At 56.9% G+C, this 21,227-nt stretch overlaps 1 long non-coding RNA gene across 3 annotated transcripts in view; it reads right to left on the bottom strand.

The window, feature by feature from the left end:
• Positions 1–4,863: 4,863 nt before the first annotated feature.
• Positions 4,864–21,227, bottom strand: part of LOC148051077 (uncharacterized) — a 72,747-nt gene continuing 56,383 nt past the window's right edge. Inside the window, exons 1-3 of one of the 3 annotated variants that reach the window (XR_015700611.1) lie at positions 10,060–10,134; positions 9,006–9,189; positions 4,864–6,453 (exon numbers count right to left, since the gene is read on the bottom strand). This is a non-coding gene — a long non-coding RNA (uncharacterized LOC148051077). Of the gene's footprint in view, positions 6,454–9,005; positions 9,190–9,951; positions 10,030–10,059; positions 10,135–21,227 lie in introns of those variants that run through there. The other 2 variants (XR_015700612.1, XR_015700610.1) reach the window with 2 other exon arrangements.

The raw sequence follows: 21,227 nt of genomic DNA, 5'->3' as shown, positions 1-21,227 counted from the left end.
CCAGGAAAGCAGCGGGGTTTGAAGGGGGACCTGAGCAGGGACAGCCCTGGAGAAGGGGCTCAGGTCCCCGAAACGCAGCCCGGGCCAGGCACCAGCACCTTGCCGGTTCGCACGCCATTTGCCCTCCCCAGCAGACATTCCTCGTGTGTCTCCCAAATGCAAAACATTCAGAAAATGCTCCGAATACAAATGCTTGCTTGGTGGGGGACGGATCCGATTACACCCAGGGCACAGGCGGGGAGCAGTCCCACGCATGGCTTTGCTAGAAAACACCCTGCAGACTGCACAAGAACCCGAGACCACGTCCACTGCAAGGTTTGCTTTAACCCCAGGCTGTCCCCACAAAAGCCCCGCCGCTTGGCTTGGCTGGTAGAAAGCAAACAAGATGTTGAGCTAAATGCAAAGGCTGGGTGGGAGATGCCCCGTACCGGCATGTCTCTCACTGGGACAGGCAGATTTGGCTGGTCCCTGGTGGAGTCGTGGCTGGGGTGACCCATGGGTGCTGTCCCGTCCCTGTCCCCGTCCCCTGGCACACAGACCTCCGGCGGTGATGGGATGCTCAGGGCTACGCGGACGTGCTTTGGGTGCCACCTGCCCTGAGGAGCCAAGGCGCTTGTGGTGCTGCCTTGGAGGGCTTTGAGCAGCAAGGCAGGATCACGTACCCATGCCCAGATGCCCGGGTGAGGGGCACATCACAGATCGACTGGGATCACAGGCGCGTGCAGCCTGGCCTCTACAAGCATGGTGTGCATTGCTCATCTCCCCACGCGCCTTCCCTCTGCCTACCCGAACATGCCCACCCGGGGCACCGGGGCCTCTGACTGCAATGCCACCGGTATCCCCGCTCATCCAGCCCCCGCGAGCTGGCACACCAGCATGGCCACGCTGGCACCGCTCGCTTGCATCCTCCACGAGCTCACACATGCACTGGTGACGTCCCTGCGACATCCCTGCCACTCTCGGGAGCGATGCCGGCTCCGTCCCCTCCCGCGGGAGCCCTGGTGCTCGCAGCTGGCGGCGTACAGCCATCCTCAGCTGCCTGCGATCTGCAGCTGTGGCGCAGACGCTGCTGCAAAACCCACACGGCTGCATCCCTCCCCAGTGCTGCCAGAGAGCGAGGACTCCACCAGCCCCCGCAGCAAGAGAGGATTTTAATACCATCCCCTTAATTTATCGCCTATTTGCTCCTTTCTGTAACCGATGTCCTCTGCTCGGCCACAGAAAACCCAGCCGGGAGAGGTCCCTGCTGCCCAGCCCTTGGTTTGCGTCTTCTCCAGAGCATTTCCCCGTCGCTTGGCCAGCGGCGTGCGTCAGTGCCTTGCCAACCTCCCCACGCCAAAAGGGAAGCAGATGGCTCGTGGGCCGGTGGGAAGGGGAGTGCCTGAGAGGAGGGAATCACATCCCCGAGAGCAGGGAGGGCAGCTGGGGAATTTTAGGGTGTCCCCTTTAGGCTCCCCCTCCCATCCATGGGGTTGGGATGCATCCGTGGGTACCGCATCGCCACGGGGAGCTGCAACCCCGGGAGGCGGGAGCCCTCGTGATTTTGATGGAGAATGCTATGGTTTGGCTTGCTCCGGATGGGGCTGCTGCCTGAAGCCAAGCTTGCCATCGCCTCCAGAGCCTTGCACGGTATTTCCTGGGATTCACAGCCCTTCGGAGGCAGGAGGGATGTGCCACACGGAAAACTGCAGTGCTGGGTCAGGGCTTTAGGAAAGGACTCAATGCTCAGGCTCCAGCATCACCACAGCTCCTCGCCAGAATGGTCCCCGAGCTCTGTGGTGTCTGAGCTGCAAAACGCGCTGGCTGCCCTGGTGCCGAGCTTTTAGCCCACACCGGGGCATAGGCACGCCGGGAATGTTGCATTTCGGGCAGCAGGACCCCAAAAAATGAGCTGCCCTGGTGCAGCCCCCTCCCACCTCGGCTGGCTGCGGACACCGGCACTGAGAGATGCTCTCTGTTCTCAACGGGAGCAGAAACACTCGGGGCCAAGAAAAACGCACGGAGCTATAAAAAGGCTGGCGAACAGAGGGACATTCATGGCGAACTTCAATCGGCCGCTTCGTAAAGATGCTGGTCGCAGTCGAGCGGGTTACGTGGCCCTGGCAGCCCCAGCCAGGGAGCAGCGGATGGCTGCTCGGTCCTCCTCTGCCCGCCAACATGATGTGGACATGTCAAAGCATCAGTGATATAAAAGTGGGATGGATTCGCACGCCCCACTGGTGCATCCATGGTTTGTGGGGTGAGGAGGAGCTGGACCAATATCCAACCATGCTTTCCATCGTCCCTCCCGGGTGTCCAGTCCCCTCCGGCCCCTCGCCAGGAGGGTGATGGCAGCCCGTGGCCGCGGAGACCCTCCCGCACCACGAAACATCAAAGCTGGGCGGCCGCTCGGGTCAGGTTTGTTTGCAGGTGCCGAACACAAGTCCGGCACATGCCTAAAACTTCAAAGGGCGAGTAACGGAAAGGATTTTGCCGACGGGTTTCCAGGCACATGCAGCCCTTCCCGCTGGTCCAGCTGCTGGGTGGCAGATGTGGGGACGCATCCCTGTGCCCCAGCCACGGCAGGAGAAGGCACGAGCCAGGTGATACCAAGGTGGAGAAAATCCACTGACAGGCTCCGTGCTATTTCTTCTGCTTTTTTTTTTTTTTTCTTTTCTTTTTCACCAGTCACCATCTGTGAGCGAGCACAGTCGAATAATGCCAATATTCATCGCCCGGACAAGCCCAGGCTCTGTTTGCTCCGGAGGCACGTTTTCTCCAGAGACACGCTGAGCGACAAAATCCCTTTCCTCACACCAGTGTATTTTTCTTTCATCAGTCAAAAAAATTAGCAGAGGGTATTTCAGAGGGCTGAAAAATGGCATCCTGCAAATATTTTCCTTTTGCTCGTGCTGCATGAGATGGAAAAGCACTCGGGGTCCAAGCCCATCCCTGCTGTGCTGGTCCAGGTACCGGTCCGGGATAACATCCCTCCTTAGCGTGTGCTTCCAAGATGCAAAGCGAGGACTGGGAATTTCCCTTCTGCTTCTCCGTATGGCTTTCAGGCAGAGCAGGGAGATTTTAAGACATTGTCTCAGAGAGACCAGGTCTGAAGAAAGGATGCTCCTGCCCTTTCCACAGGGAAAATGCAGATGCAGCCGCTCCTGGGGCTGAATCCCAGCGGTGAGGTGATGCTGCAAGGAAAAAGTGGCTGGAAAGCACAGAAACAGGGTGGGAATCTGGCCATCGCCCCTGGTCCAGGGCGGGCGGCATCGCCAGGGACCAGGCTCCATGCTTTCCCGTGCGTCTCATCCCTTTCCTCATCTCCAGCCACTGAAGGAGGAATGAAAAAGAACAACCCTCCAACCCCGACTCTCTAGGAGTCTGGAAAAAAATATGTATTTTTATATCCTGGCTGGAAAACCAAATTCTTCCAAACAGTGACAATTAAAAAAAAAAAATAAAAATCTTGCTTCTGAAAAATGGGTAAAATCCACTCATTAGTGGTTTCTCTCCAGACCCCAGCAGCGGGCAGATGCGGGTAGGAGAGGGCAGGGGTCAGGGCATCGCTCCCCGTCTGACGGGCCATGCTCATCCTGGGATTATTTTTCCTCCCCGCAGAAAGCGTCCCAGACAATACCTAATGCGATGGACACGGGAAACTATTTATTTCCCTCAGCTATTTAGCAACGACCGAACCAGTGCTAAGGCAGTATTACTAAATCCCGCATACTTTTACAGTGAATTCACAGACCAAAAGGTTTTTTCCTCCTTCACCTGGAGATTTAACGCTGCTGGGAGCGGGCAGGAGCTGTTTGCAGGGTGAAGCCGGGTGGGGATAGGGCTGCGGAGCAAATAACTTCGTCCATCTCTCATCTGCCCCGCTCCTTTTCCAGCAAAACGTTGCAACTAATAATTTTCGCACATGGTGCAAGAGCTGCCGTAAAGTGGCTGCTTATTTCATTAACGGCCGCCGGCTGCTCTCGGGTTTAGGGAAAGGGGGTGTTGGAGAAGGGCTGCCCGTGCCCCGTGGGGTATCGCTTTACCCCGCCGCTTCCTGCCCAGGTGAACCCACACAAACCCGCCTGTGTGATGGAAAACATTCGGCACCCCAGACACGTTTCCAACCGAAAACACAGGCTGCGATTCAGCTTCCCTCCCCTGCCTTCCAAGACGTCCTCCTTTTAACACAGAAAGTGGCATTTATCTCAGGATTCCTCAAACCCGTAGTATAAAAAAGAAAAAATATATAGAAAAAATTAAATATAGGTCTGGGAGTCTGCCTGCGCCCCGCTGGCCATCGCCTTGGGTGGTTGGTGCCCCTCACGTGCGTGGGGATGCTGGGGAGATGCTCCCAAAACAAACCACCCTATGCAAGCAACCCTACAATAACAAGCCAGCGCTGGGATCAGCGAGAGGGAAAGGGCTTCACCATCCCGGGTCCACCCGAAAAAGAGCTGAGATGGGGACATGGAGGCACGGTGAGAGGACGCTCCCTCGCGCCCGGTACGTCCCAGCATCCTGACACCCAGCCTGCCTTCCCCCGAGCCACCCTTTAATCTTCCTCGCCGCGTGTTTCTAAACTGAGAGTTACAATGATCGACCAGAGCAAGACTTGCTTTTTTTTTTTTTTTTTTTTTAGAGCTGGTTTGCAAAAAAACACGGTATAAAGAGGAAAATGGGCCGCCTGCCTCTGCCCCAGGACAGGGCCAGCAAGCACAGCGGGGGCTGCAGGGGCTGCGAGGACTTTGCCCCTCGTGCCTCACCAGGGCCAAGCCCAGGCAGAGCTTGGGGGTTACTTTTCCCTTTCATCGGACGCCAGGTTTCAGCCCAGGATTTATACGGTCAGATCCAAAATCCCTGGAAGGCAGGGCTTGGCGCGGTGGGAACACAGATGCTGCCTTTACCCTGCTGCTGTAATTATGCCACCAAACTTAGACAGCAGCGGAAGAGCCGTATGTAGCGCTACAATTAGGAGGCTGTTTAATTGCAGTGCAATTGCGTATTGTTTTCCTTTCCCTGACTCCAGTTGCCAACAACCAGCTGAGCATCAGCAGCCACACTGCAAACAAACCCAGGCACGCCGGCTGCCCGGCGCTCCCCGCTCCTGCATCCTCTGAGCATCGCTGCTGCGGTGACGCACGTGGCCGGACAGCTCTGGGGACAACAGGCTTGGCACCCCAAAACTGACCCATCACAGACATACCGTTGGGTCAAGAGCAGCGGGCAGATGTGGCCAGAGCATCCAACTGGGGAAGGAGCCACCAAAATACGTATCTGCTTGATGAAAGATGCTTTCTTCGAGCAACAAACATCGGTCTCCTCTCTCTGGGACTCCCCTTCTCTTGCCCAAAGCACGCTGGCCGGCCTCAGGAGCAGCCAGGAATGATTTCTCCCTGTCAGCCAGAAGATTAAAATGGATATATGCTTGGGAACCAGCAGCAGCAATGGAGACGACATGGGAGAGCAGCTGATTGATATCGCGTTGCCCCTGCAAAAGCGGTGCATAAATCTGCAGCTTTTCAAGGCAAAGCACAAATCAGAATAGCGCCGCTCGACTTCTCTTTATCTTCCCGCTGCGTGACTCATCCTCGGAGCGTTGAGCCGGGCTTCCTACGGAAAAGCGATGGATGCACACGGCCAGCAGACTGGCTTTGCATTGGGGATTTCACAGCAGCTGGCAGGAACGGTGCCACCACCAACTCCATCGTTGTATATGAAGAAAATGAGGGTCCACGAGAAGAAAATCAGTCGTTCCCACCCTGACGCAGGCAGGCACACACCGGTTTGGGCAGAGCCAACTCGGGTCCCCTGTTTTTGCCTGCAGACATTGCCGCAATCCCAGGGTTTAAACTGGAGCAAAGCATCCCAAGATGCTTCCATGGATTTATCCAGCTGTGGCACCAGGAGGAGGGATGCATGGGGGGACCCGGAGCACATCCCCGGTGTTGGCAGCCCAGCCAGGGCTATGCGGCTCCGACAGAGGTGGAAGACACAAGCAGGGGCTGGCATCTTCTGCAGGACAGCTCTAGGCTAATGGCATTGCTGAAAGGTGAGATGCTAATGCTCAAATATCAGGTTTAAAGCGTTCTGAAAGTGGGAGCAGATCTGGAGAGAAAGATGGGGGAGCTTTGTGTTCCCACCAGGGCTGGGGTCTCCTCCGAGCCTTTCCCAGCCGTTCTTGGGCGAGGCCCTTTAAAATGCACAGGCATGGTGACTTAACTCTCACATTTCATCATTTCAATCCTAGAAGCGTACATAACGTTTAGCAGTTGGCAAATGGGGCTGGGCATCCTCCCGTTGCAAAGGCTGAGATACCCGATGCACCCAGCGCTGTGAGTCCTCCACTCCCACGCCGCGGCGGTGGCAGGGGCTTTGCCGAAGGAGCCGGACGCATCCCCTGCACCATGCAGGAAGAAGGCGGTTCCTCTTGTTTTCACAGCTGATGTCAGGTCTGGAGAGGCTGCCGCAGAGCTACGCCGGGGAGGAAACACGGCAGAGGGTCGGCCGGCAGCTGTGGCCGCCGCTGCCTGCACCTGGGTTTGTCTCGGACCCGCGCCGATGCGGAGGCTCCTGGATCTGCAGCCCAGGGGGGTGCAGAGGAGGCTTTCCAGGGATGAGCTGCTGCTCCGAAGCCCTGCATGCTTGGGAGCATGGTATGAACAGCAGCACCGCTGGGTGATGCTCTAGCAAGATATCACCATGAAGAGCCACCCATGTCTTGCAAAGCACCCCAGAAGCTGCCTGCAGGATCACGTGCTGGGGGAGCACAGAGGGCTGACCAGACCCTGGTCTCGTCCCCGTGATGTCCTCGGTCCTCCTTGCCCTGGCCTGTGTTGCACGCACAGCCTGCGAGGGAAGGTACTTGGAGGAGGGATGGAGAGCGCACGGCAGGGAGCTTGGGTGCAGCCGGCAGCGTGGACATGGCGAGAGCTGCACAGACTGCCATGAAGGGAGAGATGTCCCAGCAAAGCCCAGGGATGTGCCACCACCCCAGGCCCTGGTGACAGTAAGGACGCCGCTCGGGGAAAAAACCTGTCTGAGCCACGCTCCAGAGAAAGGCCAGAGAGCCCCTTCCCTTCCTCCCTGTAATCTGCTCTCAATAAAGTCACGGGCAAAAGGAAATACATCTATATAAAAGCAGACCCTCTGGGTTTCCCTTCATTGCACCCTGCTGTTGAACGCTTCCCAGAAGGCTGCAGAGAGCTTGGCCAAGCCCAACACACGCCTGTCCCCAGCAGCCAGTGTCACAGTGCAACTGCCATCGGCTTGTCCCCCTCTGCAAAAACAACAAGCGAAGAAAGAGCACTTTTGTTTCTTCCTCCTCTATTGACACAGCTGGGAGGGCTGGAGCCGGGGGAGGTTCCTCCTCCGGAGGGCCAAGAGCCTCCGCACACTTGCTTTGTAGCTCAGGCGGCGCTGGAAGAGGCAAAGCTCCCTCACCCACCTCACGCGGGCTTGCTGGGCGCAGCCAGAGCGTCCCTCAGCCCATGCTGGGGCCCCGAGCGAGCGAGGTGGCAATGGGGAAAGACATCACCCCAGCTGCTCCCGCTGGCTTCCCTCAGAGCCGGGAGCTCCGGGAAGGATCGTTCCTGGGATGGCGGAGATGTGCAACCCCAAGGCTGCGGCTGCCGGCACCATGCTGTGCAAACCGAGCCCAGCCGAGCTGCCGATTGCTCCTCCTGCACCCATCCACATCCAAGCCAGGGATGCTCCTATAATCCTAGGGGATTGGCACCGGGGACTGTGCCACGCCAAGCTCCCCGCATGCATGAGCCACCGGCCTTTGCCTTCCCCTTCCCCACAGCATCTTCCCAGCTCGGTTGGACACAGCACGATGCCAGCGCAGACGGACGCAGTGGCCGAGCTGGCGTGTGCCCGCAGGCGAGCCCGGCTCCTTGGCCAGCCCTGTGCCACTCTGCTTTTAACATGAAGGCGCCAACCCCTCCTCTCCCTCCCGTTGCTGCTGAAGACTTTACTGCCCTGGCTTTCGCAGGTGTCCCCGGCAGCTATTTTATCCCCATTTATTCTAAGCTCCCCATCCAACACTCTAGCAACATAGGGAAGGGATTAATTAATAAACTGTAGAGAGGAGCTATACGTTTCCCCATAAATAAACCGTTAGGTGTTGCTGTGCGCGGGTTTGCAAAGTATTGCGATTAGCTGGGATCTGGGGAGGAATCCGGTTCAATCTCTTAGGGCAGAACGTGCCCTCCAAGCCAAACTCAGGGCCTCATCCAGCCAATGTTTAAGAGCGTGAAGCATCCTGCTTCACAGCCCCCCGCGAGCATCACCTCCGAGCAACTCTCTCCTGGGATTTCACCATTGACTTGCACGGAGCCGGGACCGAATCCGGCCGCCCGGCCATTGCGTGATCGGTGGGTTTGCTCCTCTTTGCCTCCGGCCTCCAAGGCAAGAGACAAATGCAAAGCATTCCTTTATCTCCTTGCCTCTACCGAACGACAGGCAAAGCAATAAAATGCATTTTTTTATAGAGCTGTAAATTTAATTTCCTTTTAAACCATTTGCTTCCACTTATAACTCAATGGAAATCCTGTGCTGCTGGCAAAGCTGCAGCCTCCCTGTCCTGCCATCAACGTATAGAAGCAGAGAGCCGCAGTTTTTGGATGAGCTTAAAAGTTGATGGAAGGGAAGATGGGGTGGGGGAAGAGAGGAAAATTCTTAGGGCATTAAGGGCCTATTTTCCATCTTCCCCATGAACCTTCCTCAAAGGAAGAGCTTGAGCTGCTTTACAGGGGCACAATTAAAGCTGTCTCTGTCTGCAGGATAAAAGTTCAGCCCTGGACATCGCTGTGAAGCCAAGGATGCTGGTTGCAAGGGGGAGAAAATAATGATTTTCTGGCCTGAAAACCGCACGGGGCTTTAGATTGGGTGCTAAGAAGCAAGGAGAAGCGGCGTGGGCTCGCGCGCGCGTCCAGCATCCTTACACCATCAGGAAACGAGAGGGAATTTTCCCAGCCAGCGAGGCAGCAGCCCGAAGAGGGTGGCGCGTCCCCATCACCTACCTGCAACCTGAGGACTCCTCTGTCCTACTTGGGCTCCTCGCGAGCTCCAGACGTGCGGAGGTCCCCGACGTGGCAAATCCCAAAAGCTGGAGAGGCCATTCCCGTTTATCCCAAGTGGATCCTCCTGTGCTCGTGCTTGTCCCGTACTGCTGGAAGGCAGCAGGCTGCTTACCGGGCGCTGGATCTGCGGGAGAAGGGAGCAACCCAGCTCAGCAGGGAAACACCTGCACGGGGATGCTGGAGAGGGGCTCCGAGCCTCCGCTGCAGGGACATCATCCTACCACCCCGGGGTATCGAGTCCACAGTACAGGAGCTACTTGGGAGAAGCTCCGATGCTGAAGCTGTTCCAGAAAGCCAGAGCAGGGATTTTCGAAGAGCCCCCCATCCCAGCCGGGAGGGGGACGCTGCGGCAGGGTTCGCAGGGGGCTCCCACCAAAGCTCCACGGTGCTGCCCCTGCCGAAGCCAGCGCCCCTGCCAGGGGACAGCAAGGGGAAAGCAAGCACCCGCGCGTGCTGCCGTCCCTCCTGCCTGCACTCTGCCCTCCTCGCTGCCGGTGCTGCCAGGCTGGGGAGGGCTGGGCGCTCTGGCTGCCAAAAACTGAGAGGTGTCGTGTGCTGAGGGATGCAGGCCACTTTCTCCCTGCCTTACAGCCTATTTTAGCTCTATTTCTGTCCTGCTTTTTAATTGAATGGTGAAGAATGAGGACAAAAAGGCTCAAGACAGATCCACGGGGACCACTGCTGTCTCTGCCGCTGCCTGTACCAGACTTCGTATCCAAGCTTTCCCCTCCTGCCCATCACCTTCCTCAGGGATGCACACCAGGCTGGCATGGGCTCTCCGGCCACGATTCGGGATACCTGCCTGCGGCCCAACACCCAGCGCCCTCCTCACCCCATGCTGGCTGCTTGCAAACACCTTCAAATCCCTCCTCCCTGCTCTCCAAACCTGCAGCATTCCAGCTTATATTCAGGTTGTTTTGGGGGACAGCACCCCAGCATGACATGGCCTGGACCGTCAAAAAATATAAGGGTATAAACAAGCAATAACAGTTACACTTTAAGCCCAGCTTAAGGCATTGCACGAATCAAGCTCGATGCATCCCCATGTCCTGGGAGGAGGCTGCATGACCCACGGCTTGTGGGTGCTGCTCGTTAGTGAGCTGGGACTCATTTGCTAACTGAATTAAGCCCATCCATTCCCTGTTAATCTGCTACAGGTGAGCAGAGCTCCCAGCACCAGTTGCTCGAGGCTGCTCCCATCCCGGAGTAATTTGCTGCTGCTTCAGGAAAGCTTCGTGCTGTTGCTTCCAGACGGATCGACAGTGCCTCCAAAACAAGACGTGAGGGTGCCTTTTGGGGGTGAAATTTTGGGAAGGCAGCCACGGCAGCAAAGCAGAAAGGAGTTTTACAATGATCCAGACGAGCACAACCCTGAAAACATCATCCCAACGTCCACGCCGTGCAGCTCCTCTGGAATCAGGATGTGACCTGTTTCCACTGCCCCAGGTCACAGCGGCAGGGCCAGATGTTCAAAACAGCAGCGGAGCACCCAAATCTTACCCAGACCACGGTCCTGGGCTCCTTGAAGCATTAAATCTCCATGAGCAGGCTGCGAGCTATGATCTCGTCTCTTCTGCAAGCTCCCAGCCCAGGGTGTGAGCGGTCCCAGCTGAGCCCTTGGACATCCCTCGGTGGCCACAGTCGTCGGATCTGAAGTTGGGGTGATCCGTACCAAAGCTGCACCCGGTGCCAAAGGTTTAAAACCCCCAGAAGTTTAAAGCGCGACATGAAGCTCACTTCAAAGAGCTGCAGCTTCCTACTTGATAACATCAGGAGTCTGGATCAAAGGCTGCATCCTAGGAAGTCCAGCAAGGGACGGGAAAATAAAATCGCTTCCTCTAGAGCATTCCTCGCTGCTGAACATCAGCTGCTGGTTTAGGAAAATTAGACTATTGCATTAAAATTATACATGATGGCTTTATGGGGTTTGAAAGCCGCTTGCCAGCAGAGGGAAGGGGTGGCAGCGTGTCTCCGGTGCTGTTTGAACCCGGTCTTGCACATCAGGATACATCCAGCTCTGCCTCGTGCTGGGATGGGGCTCCCAGCTTCTCCCATCCCAAAGGGGAGAGGGGCAAAGGGGAAGGCTGCAACCACAGCCCGGGATGGAGCGGGCAGCTGGGGACAGAGCGGCACTCAGCCACGCACGGGGACCCAGCGCGGGATGTCCCTGGCAGGTCTCAGGTTCGGGAGCATCCCGTGCCCCTGGTGCCTCTCAGCAGCTGGAGGCAGATATTCCTCTTTTCAAGGCTGCTTCCGTGCCAGCTACAGGCACGGCTGTGAGCTTTGCAATCCTCCCCGCTTTTAAGCGTTCCCAGTCGGCCGGTCCCTGCTGGGTTTGATATCAGCACTCTGGTATGCCGGCGCCGGGATCTGGACTTTGCTGGAAGCCACCCCGGAGAACAGCCTCATCTCATCCTCCAGCTCCGATAATAAGGTGGGAGCGAGCGAACCTCACCCAGCGGGGAGTTCCTCGCCTGGGGCGCCGTGCGAGGCTGGGCTCTCCGGGCTGGGGGATGCCCGAAAGTCACTGCCACGTGCGGGTGGAGAACAAGCTGTCACCCCGGGATGTCCTCGTCCCTGCTCGCCTGGCGCTAGACCTGCAGGGCAACGCCGCACGCGGGGAACGCTGCCCACGGCTGCTCCAAAAGCACTGGGTCCCACGCGGCTGCTGAGGGAAAGGGGCACGGTGCTGCCTCCTCCGCGGCTCTCACGTGGCCAGCCTGGCATTTCCTAACGCATTTTGCAGGACAGCGACCGTCTCAGCCCACTGGGAATCTCAAAGTCCCAACAAAGAGCAGCAGATTGGTCATGTGCAATAAAAAGTCAAAGTCAACCAACACAAGAAGAAGCCATGGGCAGCGCTGGTGCCCTGAGCTCACCCCAGGCAGAGGTTTTCCTCCTGGCATTGCAAACGCCATCGCTGAGAATCAGGGTAAAAGCAGACCGCCTGTTTCATCAAAGCGGCTCTGACCATGTCACCTTGAAACAATCCCATTTCACCCACCAGCAAAACCTCAAAGATCCTGCAAAAGCCTGTGACTGCCCCCCGCCAGGGGCTGCCCGAGCCCTGTGCCGTGCGGGTGGGCTTTGCACCGGCCGGTTGGAGCAGCTCCCCTGGCACCAGCAACCATGTGCAGCTCCGGAGGCGTTTGGGATGCTCGGACCCGCCCTGTGCCGCTCGATGCTGCCAAGAGCAAGGGTGCTGGGGACAAATCGGGGGGCAGGTGTACCACAAAAACACGTGCCACACACACATACCGTCAATCATTGCTGAAATCCCTCCCGCGAACCCATCCTTTCCTCTGCCCTGAAGTTTTGGGGATGCGTTTGCAGGGGCTGCAGCAGAGCCTGGGCCCGGGTGGGCTACGGCTCCTCCTGCCCCTCGTTTCGCATCCCACAGCACGCGGGGACAGCGGATCCTTTCTCTGCCCTCCGCCTCCGCAATGATTAGTGCCTTTCAGGAACAGGGTTGTTGTTTTTTTTTTTTTTTTTGGCTAGCCGGCCCCAGATGAATAGCTCTGGGCAGAAGCGAGCAGACAGCATCCCCTGTATTCCACCCTTCATATGAAAACCAGATGCCACGAGTACGGTTACAAATCAAAGCTGACAGGGGGACGAGAGGCTTACTTAGGAATTGAGAGAGGGCACGAAACCTTTCAAAGGGGGCTACCGTGCAGCCCCCCGACGCACAAACCCCGAATCGTACTGACCCTCCCTCCACCCCGTGCCACGGAGCCCGAAAAACGCCGATAACCATCCCCTTTCGCGTTATCCATGCTTCCCAGCGTCTTTTCTAGAAATGATAACCGGATAAGGAGCTGCCACCTGGGGAGCCTTATATTTTTGTTAATTTTAACTTATCGCTGCTTGCATTTAGACGGCTGGTTGGGATGGCACGGGGCATGGCCAAGCCTGGAAGAAAAGCTCAGAGGGCGAGGTGGTGGCAGCATCCTGATGGGTACCGCGCTCTAATGAACCGTCAGCTTGCGGAAGGAGAGCTGATGGAACAGCCGGGCTAATGTTTAGTGACAGCCGCGATTTACTAATCCAGCCGAGAAATAAATAGGAGCTGTGTGGAATAAAAGCGGAGTTCAAACCCGGCCCTCGCCGGGGCATTTGCAATGAAACAAAACGTCAGGTTTTATAAATGACCTTTTCATGTAAGTCCCCGGCGAGGCCCGGGAGGAAGCGGGGGGCGGCTGCCCGGGGAAGCGCCTTGAGAGCTGCAAAGTCAGGAGGCTGGTGCTGGATGCAGCCGAGGCCATGGCGGGGTGGGATCGGGGCTGGGAGGAGCAGTAGGGAGGTGATCTCCAGCCTGCCCGGCCAGAGGACTGTACCATCGGGGTGCGCAGCTCCCACGTCTGCAGCATGCATCGGGGTGCGCAGCTCCCATGCCTGCAGCATGCATCAGGGTGCGCATCTCCCACATCTGCAGCATGCATCAGGGTGCGCATCTCCCACATCTGCAGCATGCATCGGGGTGCGCATCTCCCACATCTGCAGCATGCATCGGGGCGCGCAGCTCCCGTTTAACCCTGAAAGTCTCAGCTCAGACCTGTCATGGGCGAACAGGGCTAAGAATTCAATTTCCGATGCTGAGTAACGCTCAGATGTGCTGTTCCTGGCCTCGAGGGTTTGTCCAGCCCCGCTGAGAAGCTGTCCCAGCTGGGATGCAGGGCTGCATTGAAATATTCTCTGCAAGCCGAGGCCTCGCATCGCTGGTGCCACTGTCTCGGGGCTGCTCGTGCAAAGCGTGGTGGCTTTTGATGCTGCAAAACTTCCCAGCTCGCTCCTCCTGCAAGCCAGGGCTGCCGGCGGTGACACCCTGACAGCCGTGGGAGGGATGTTATATTGCAAAATCCATCGGGATGCAGACCGGATTCGTGCCGTGTGAGCCCTGTAACTGTCCCAAGGACCTCACCGTGAACTCAGGGTTGTGAAACTCTCCCTGGCCGACATTCCCATCCGGGGAGCTCCGTCTGTCCGGCTTGTGCATCTCCCAGGAAGGATTTCTCTCTACTGGAAAAAGAGATTTTTCAGAGCAACCTGCCCCTGCCTCCCGACAGCCCTCGCTGCCGTCACAGCCCAGGAAACATTGCAGCTCTGGTAGCTGAAAGGATTGCTGCAACCAGTTGGCAGCAAAGATCGCTCGGACTGTGGAAGTGCTTTGGGATGAAAAGTATGTGATAAATTAAGATTACTACTCTTCCCTCTGATCAGCCAGTCACTGGTTTCCAGCGCGGCGCTGGCCAGAAAAGTCTCACCGAGGGATTCTGGCCTCACCCCGAGAGCTTGCGGTTGAATGAAAGCAGATATTTTACACCAGCGTCCAGAGTCTGCTTTGGGCTCTCGAAGTGACAGAGAATTCACCACAGCTTTCGTAATCTCTTCCAAAATTAATTATTCCCGCTTCTCAAAACCTTCCCGCTTGAATTGCTCAGCCTGCAGCTCCGGCGGCGGAGCCAGTGATGCCGTAGCGTGTGCGATGGGAGAGCCTCTGCCACCAGGTACCGTCCCTCTGGAGGGTATTTTGGGCTGCAATCAATCCCCTTTTAGCCTGCTCTTCAACAAGTGGAACAGATTGAACTGGATTCTCATTTTTTTTGCAGTAAAACCGGACTTAAAGCTCGTCTCTAAGCTCTCGGCATCATCGCGCCCTGCTCCCACAGAGCACCGTGACAAGCCCCAGGCTCGTTGCTCCGGCTCACGTGCAACCCGCGCGCTTCGCTGTTGGAAATTTGCTGTGGGTTACTGCTGTGCCAACCTGCATGTCATCTGCAGGCTTCCGCAGCATCACTTTACGCCGCTCCAAATTAAAAAAAATAATCCTGAAGAGTGAAAAGCAGTGAGCTGAATGAAGGGATCCCTCCAGGATGCTCTGGGAAACACCTGCCTTGCTTGCAATTCCTTGCTCGCAATTCCTTGCTCGCAATTCCTTGCTTGCAATTGCCTTGCTTGCAATTTCTTGCTTGCAATTTCTTGCTTACAATTCCTTGCTTACAATTCCTCGCTCGCAATTGCCTTGCTCACAATTCCTTGCTCACAATTGTCTTGCTTGCAATTCCTTGCTTGCAATTGCCTTGCTTACAGTTCCTTGTTTGAGAGCACTCATGGTCCACCTAGCACAGGACCCATTGCATTTATAGAGTGCTCAAGTGCCTCACCAGCCTTATCAGCAAGGCTCAGCTGAATCTTCAACGCTTCTCAACCAGCTGGACTTGCAAACCCCTCAAAAATGACATCAAAGTCAACTTGGCACAAAAACCTGCTGATTGCTTGCAAAATAAATAATACGGCAGATGCAAAACGCGGTGACAAACTCTGCAAGGCCGTGATGGGTTGCTGCCTCTCGTCGTGCCTGTGCCCCCACCATGTGCTGAGCTGATGGAAAAGCAACGCGTACAAGATCTGCCAGCGTCGTACGTGCGCCCACCACGCTGTCCGGCCACCGGCCGGGGCAGTCGGTCCCCTCTGCCGTGGCACGCTAAATGGCAATGAAATACTTCCCTGGCCTGGAGGGAGAAGAGGCCACGGAAATGTTCGGAAGGATTTTATATGAAATAAAACACTGGTCTTAGTGGAAATGCTATTGGGAAGCACATCACTTGCTGCACTGCTAGAGCTGGGAGGAATATTATGGAAAAAGGGATTATTACCCCACAATGCAGGTGTGAGCCGCTGGAGCTACTCAGTGATTAGCGTCAGCTAGAAGATGGACAAAAAAAGCCCAAATTTTCCATTTCAAGAGCAATGTTCCAGCACTATATTTAGTTTTTTTTTTTTTGTTGTTTTTTTTTTTTTTTAATTTGCAAGAGAATGCCAATGGGATGGATGAAACGGAGACCCTGCACACACAGATACTGGTGCTGGTTCCTCCGTCGGTAGCATCTCATGCCGTGCTCGGCCACCCTGCCCTTCTCTGCACCCTTCGGAGAGAGCCAGCACCGCCAAGGATGGGCTCCGCGGCCCATCCCGGCAGCACAACGCCACGGCGTTGGGCGGTTTTGCCGGGGAGATGCGGGAATCCTCCCTGTCACCATCTCCCTTCTGCGCCTCCGAACGCCGGCCAAGGAAAACACCATTGTGTTGGGAGCAGACAAGGAGCCGGTGCCAGCGAGGTCCGAACAGCCGGCTCATTGTGTCCCACCGGCTGCCGGCTTCGCTCGGGGTTAGGTCAGCCTAAGCGTGCAGCTTTTCACTTCGAGCCTTCATTAATGTATAGAGGAAATGAGAAACATTACACGGTAGGGCTGGTTTGCATGGAAGGCAAACGTGGAGAAGGAAAATAATCCTCCTTCCCCGACACGATGCTCTGGCAGCAAGTGATGGCCTGAAACGGGAGCGGGGCTGCTGCAAAATAGTGGGATGGGAGCGATGCCGTGGCCACTGGTCTCGCCCATGCTCGGTCCAGCTCCTTCCAGCCCATCCCCTCCATCCAGCATCCCGTCCCCCAGGTCGCCGGGATGCACAGGCAGGGTTTGGGGGTGCTCCCACCCCAGTGTGCTCCTTCCCCTCCCCTTTATTAATCCATTTGCTGAAGAACAGGCATCCCACACTGGTCTACCAACCCAGCCCCTTTGGCGTGTCCTCCAGGGGCTTTTCCAGCTTCAGAGGCATGGAATGGGACACCCGAGGCACGGGCTGGGACACTGGGACCATGGCGGGCGAGGGCAGAGGGGACGGTTCCCGATGGGCTCCCCTTTCAGCTTCATCTCATGAATCACCTGAAATAAGGTCGTTTTAGTTCAGCTACTCGGGGCTGTGTGAACTCCCCGAAGCCTCCTCCAACAGCGTCGTAAGCTTTGCCAGCCCAAGCTGCCTCCGCAGGTTTTACAAGGTCTTTTAGGGAGATAAGAGCGAGTGCATTCTCGGCATCCTCACGTCTCTCTCCTGTCAGGTTAGACATCAGGTTTTTAGTGAAAGCCACGGCCTCGAGGTTTGAAGCACCCATCTCTCCCTGCTCCCAGTCCTGGAGCAGCGTGGGCTCTCTGGCGGCTGCTCCGAGGTGCCCGAATCCCCGCTCTGGGCGGGAGCAGCTTGTCCTTGCAGCCGGCCGGCCTCGTCCGGGCAAACACCTCCCAGCCCCGCTCGCTCTGCTCCGTTCAGCATCCTTTTCCCATGGCCCCGGCAGCTGTGACGGCCCCAGCACCTCCGCACAGACGCCTGCACCGGCTTCTCCCATTCCCATCGCCCCGGCAGGGTTAGGTGTGGGCACGGGGAGCCCGGCCTTTTCACACGCGTGTGAAGCCCCACGCGTGCCACCGGCAGGCTGTCAATAAGCAGCATCGCTCTCTCCGGTCCAGCCACTTCCCGGGCCGTTGTTTTGGTTTTTGCAAAGATAAAATGTCAACATTTTTAGGCACAGAGGGACAGCCGGATAGCCTGACCTGTCAACATCTAGAATGGAAAACACGCTCGTCAAGTACTCGGGATGAGGTTCTAATTACTCCCCACATACCAGCCTGCATAAATACAGCGGAGCGGTCCAAGAAAAGCACGCTTCCGACATGAAGAGCTTTTCCCGGAGTTACATGCCGTCTCCTTTGCCCTGGGAGCCGGGTTTCGTCTCCAGTAGGTAGCAATTTGCTTCCGCTGGGTTTGCAGGGCTTTATGGAGGAGCCCCAGCCCAGCTGGCATTTCTCTGTGGAGGAAAAGAGCAGCATCCTCCACGGTGATGGGAACGGCAATGCTGCGGGACACAGCCCGGGGTCGGAGAGTCTGAAGGGTGCTGGCGTGGCCCTGTGGGCTTGGGGACATTGGCCACACCAATGCCAAAGCACCGGAGGATGCTGCGGGACGCTGACATCTCACCAGATCTCGTCCTCCCTGACTTTGCTTCTGGAAAAGCTGAACGGGGAAGAGATCTGATGCCTTATACCATGGCACAGGTCAAATTCCCTCATCTTCATCAACAGCTTCCAGGCTTCCACGTGCCCGTCAGGCATCGCAGGCAAAGAGACGCTACCCCAGAAAAATGCAACAAATTTGCTTGAAGCAAATCCTCAGCTCCCAGCCCCACGTCCTGGCTCCTCAGAGACATGGTTTCTGCTTCCTCACAGTAAGAAACTCCCTCTTTAAAACTCCCACCTTGACTTTGGACGGCCTGCCCTCTCTGGGCTGGCTCCAGGCTCTGGGGAGGCAGCCCCTGCCCAAAACCCGTGGTAACTAAACGCCTCCTGCCTTCCTAAGCATGGCAGCGGTGCTGCCGAGGGAGGTTCAGGAGGGATGAGGATGCTCCGAGCCAGGGCCCTTCAGCGCTGCTGGGTGGATTTGTGTTTATCTCAGTTAATCGCCGTGAGAACTGGGCTCTCTGCTACAGACCTCCTCTTTCCCGCTCTGCATATTATGATTTCTGGGTCACCAGTGGGCAAGGGAGAAAATAAACTCAGTCAATGCTTAGAAAAACGTTCAGCGGAGCAAAACTCCTTGTTTTAGAGGAAAAAGCCCCTAAACCACAGCTGGCCCAGCCATCAGCACCGAGCACACTTGACCACGAGCAGGACCAAGGTTGGGCTGAAGGGCCAGGAAACTCCTCAGAAGCCAGAAGAGTCCCAGCAGAGACTGGGATGAGGTGGGAGGACACCTGGATCTGAACCAGCGCTGCCTCAGTTTCCCCTCCAGCCTTTTCCCTGCCACGGATATTCCAGTTATAAGTTCCCAGATGATAAACCGTTGCCTCCCGAATGGCACTTAAGGCCAGGAGGGTGTCAGCTCAGATGGGCTCTTCCACGCCGTTCCCAAACACCCTCCAAGGGCTTTGCCTGGCAGCTCCAGCCTTGCCATCTCCCAGTTTCCAACGCCCACGAAGAAAAGCCCGAGAGAAGAAAAGCAGAACTGCAGCTTCATGCAACACACGGAGCCTCTTCGGGAGGCTCTCGGAGGAGCGGCAGCAGTTGCAGGCAGCGGTTGCAGGCAGCAGAGCAGGCAGCAGCAGAGCAGGCAGCGGCGCTGGCTGGGCTGTTTGAAGCCCCACGTGGGGGACCTGCCCTCTGCAATCCATTTAGCACTTGGCACCGCTCAGAGGGCTATTTTTAAAAGGTATGCAACTGTCCCAGAAACCCAACTTTGAAGTGTGGTTCAAGGCTTTGTTGTTGTGAAAAGAAAGGGCTTTTTTACGTTTGTAATTAAATGCAAACACAAGTGAGTTATTGGACCGGAGCTGGCCAAGGCAGGTCAGCTCCGCTCTATCCATTGGGGCTGGATGTTTTCCCGCTCCGGTTTCACAGCATGCCCGATAGACCGCTGGCCTTCTCTCCGCTCTGTAAAATGCTGTGGTTTGCTGTCAATTAGAAAAATTTGCTTCCTGGCCACTGATAAGTACCAGGAGAGCACAGGGTTCCTTCCCATCCTCTGCAGCCCAGCGCTGGCCCATGAAAATCATCCCCCAGCCCGGGTGGGGTGGGCAGGGGACGCGGTTAATGGCAGTGCCGGTGGTGATCCCCGGCAGCGGCTGCCACGGGCGGGATCCTCTCCATGTGCATCCCTGCTTCCAGCCTGCCTCCTCCTCCTCTTCCTCTGAAGAGCCCAAGCTTGTCAGGGTCTATGCTTTCATCCAACTTTCTGCATCTGCCGGGGGTAGGTGATGCCCGATCCAGGGAGACCCTAGAACTGCCCGGAGAGGCAATACCAGCCAGCCAGTGCCAAATGAACCCGGGGGCATTGCCCAAACACCTCCAGGCTGGCAGGAGACGTCTGTAGGAGCAGTTTGCATCTCTTGCCCGCGCGGTTTCAGATGCGGCAGGCAAAGCCACGAAGCTGCTTTAGCTCATCATCCTCCCGGGGCTGTACCGGACTGGAGAGCAGCCTTTCCCGCTTGCAGGGCTACCGAGCATCTCCAGCTCCGCGTCTGCAGCTGGTCCTTCATCTGGGGAGTCCCGACTGCAACGGCACGGTCCAGCTAAGAAGAAACATTAACGCACGGTGCAACGCTGGGAGAAAGGCGGGGGTCCCCTTACAATTCCCTCCCAGGGAGGTATTTTGGAGGCATTGCTGAGCGGGAAGCCCTGGGCCAGCGCCTGGTGTTATTGCAGCCTGGTTTTAACCTGGGCTGGGGCGGGAGGGTGCTAATTAAACCTAACAGCCTGAGAGGAAGGGGCGTTAAATAATTCCTGCCACCCCGTTTGTCTGGGCAGCTCCGTGCGGCCACGGGGAGGGAGCAGGCGGTTCCCCTTAATTAAAAAGGAGCAGATCCAAACCAAAAATAGATCACGCTCTTTTTTTAAGGGGACACTGATGGTCGCCGGCGGCTGCATTTTTCACATGCCTTCTGAAGGAGATCTCTATCGATGCACGGGGAGGATGAGCTGGTTTGGGTCCTGCAGTTCGCTGTGCATTGCACCCGGGGACACGACCATGCCCAGCTCCTTCCCGTGGGCTCCAGCAGCCCACGCACGGGGCACTGGGGCAGAGCTGGTGGGTAATGCCGGGATGGAAAGGACCTCGCCGGCGGGCAAAGCCACAAGAGGGGAAGGAGTCGGTGCCAGGCGGATTTCGGAGCGCTGCCTGGAAGGCAGGTGGGCAGGCAGCAAGGGTTGGCACGGGGGAAGCCGGGCTTGCAAGGAGGCCAAAACGCAGTGCAAATACCTGCCTGCCGCCCTGCCAGCGCCCGGCACTCGTGTGCCGCGCTCCCGACCCCGCTGGCCGGCCCCGCCGGGTCCGGAGCAGGTGACCATTCAATGTGTTTAAAACCAAGGATTAGAAAAACAGATTAAAACCCAAAAGAAAACACAGGGGACAGCACGAGCACTGGTCCTTCCCTGCTGGGTTTCGTTCCTACGTATGCGGAACCCCGGAGGAAGGAGGGATGTGCGGCCTCGCAGAGCAAAATGCACGCTCCCGCCTGCTGCTGCGCGGTGGAGAGGGCTGATGCTGACGACCCTGCGAGCATGGGAATGGTGAGAAAGGGTCAGACCTCAGGCCGTTTCGTCTGTCCCCGTGTCACCGAGAGCATCCCATAGTGAAGGATGGGGGACAGCCGCAAGCTGGACCCTGCCCATGGGAACGCTGGCTCTGGTCATCATTAACTACAGCCCTAAAGCTCCGGGATGAATATCCCCTTCTGAACTGGAGTTGTGATAAATCTGGACGGTTTTCTTAGGTATAAATGCTCCGTCCTTTTCCGAGATATGTCAAGTTCTTGGTTTCAGCCTCTTCCACCAGTGG

Source organism: Nipponia nippon, unplaced genomic scaffold (assembly GCF_047370975.1).
Source record: "Nipponia nippon isolate SJK-2023a ecotype South Korea unplaced genomic scaffold, ASM4737097v1 scaffold_7, whole genome shotgun sequence".
In the NCBI taxonomy this organism is placed as follows: Eukaryota; Metazoa; Chordata; class Aves; order Pelecaniformes; family Threskiornithidae; genus Nipponia; species Nipponia nippon.
The sequence above is the reverse complement of the archived record's forward strand: the minus strand, read 5'-3'. Positions and strand labels throughout refer to the sequence as shown.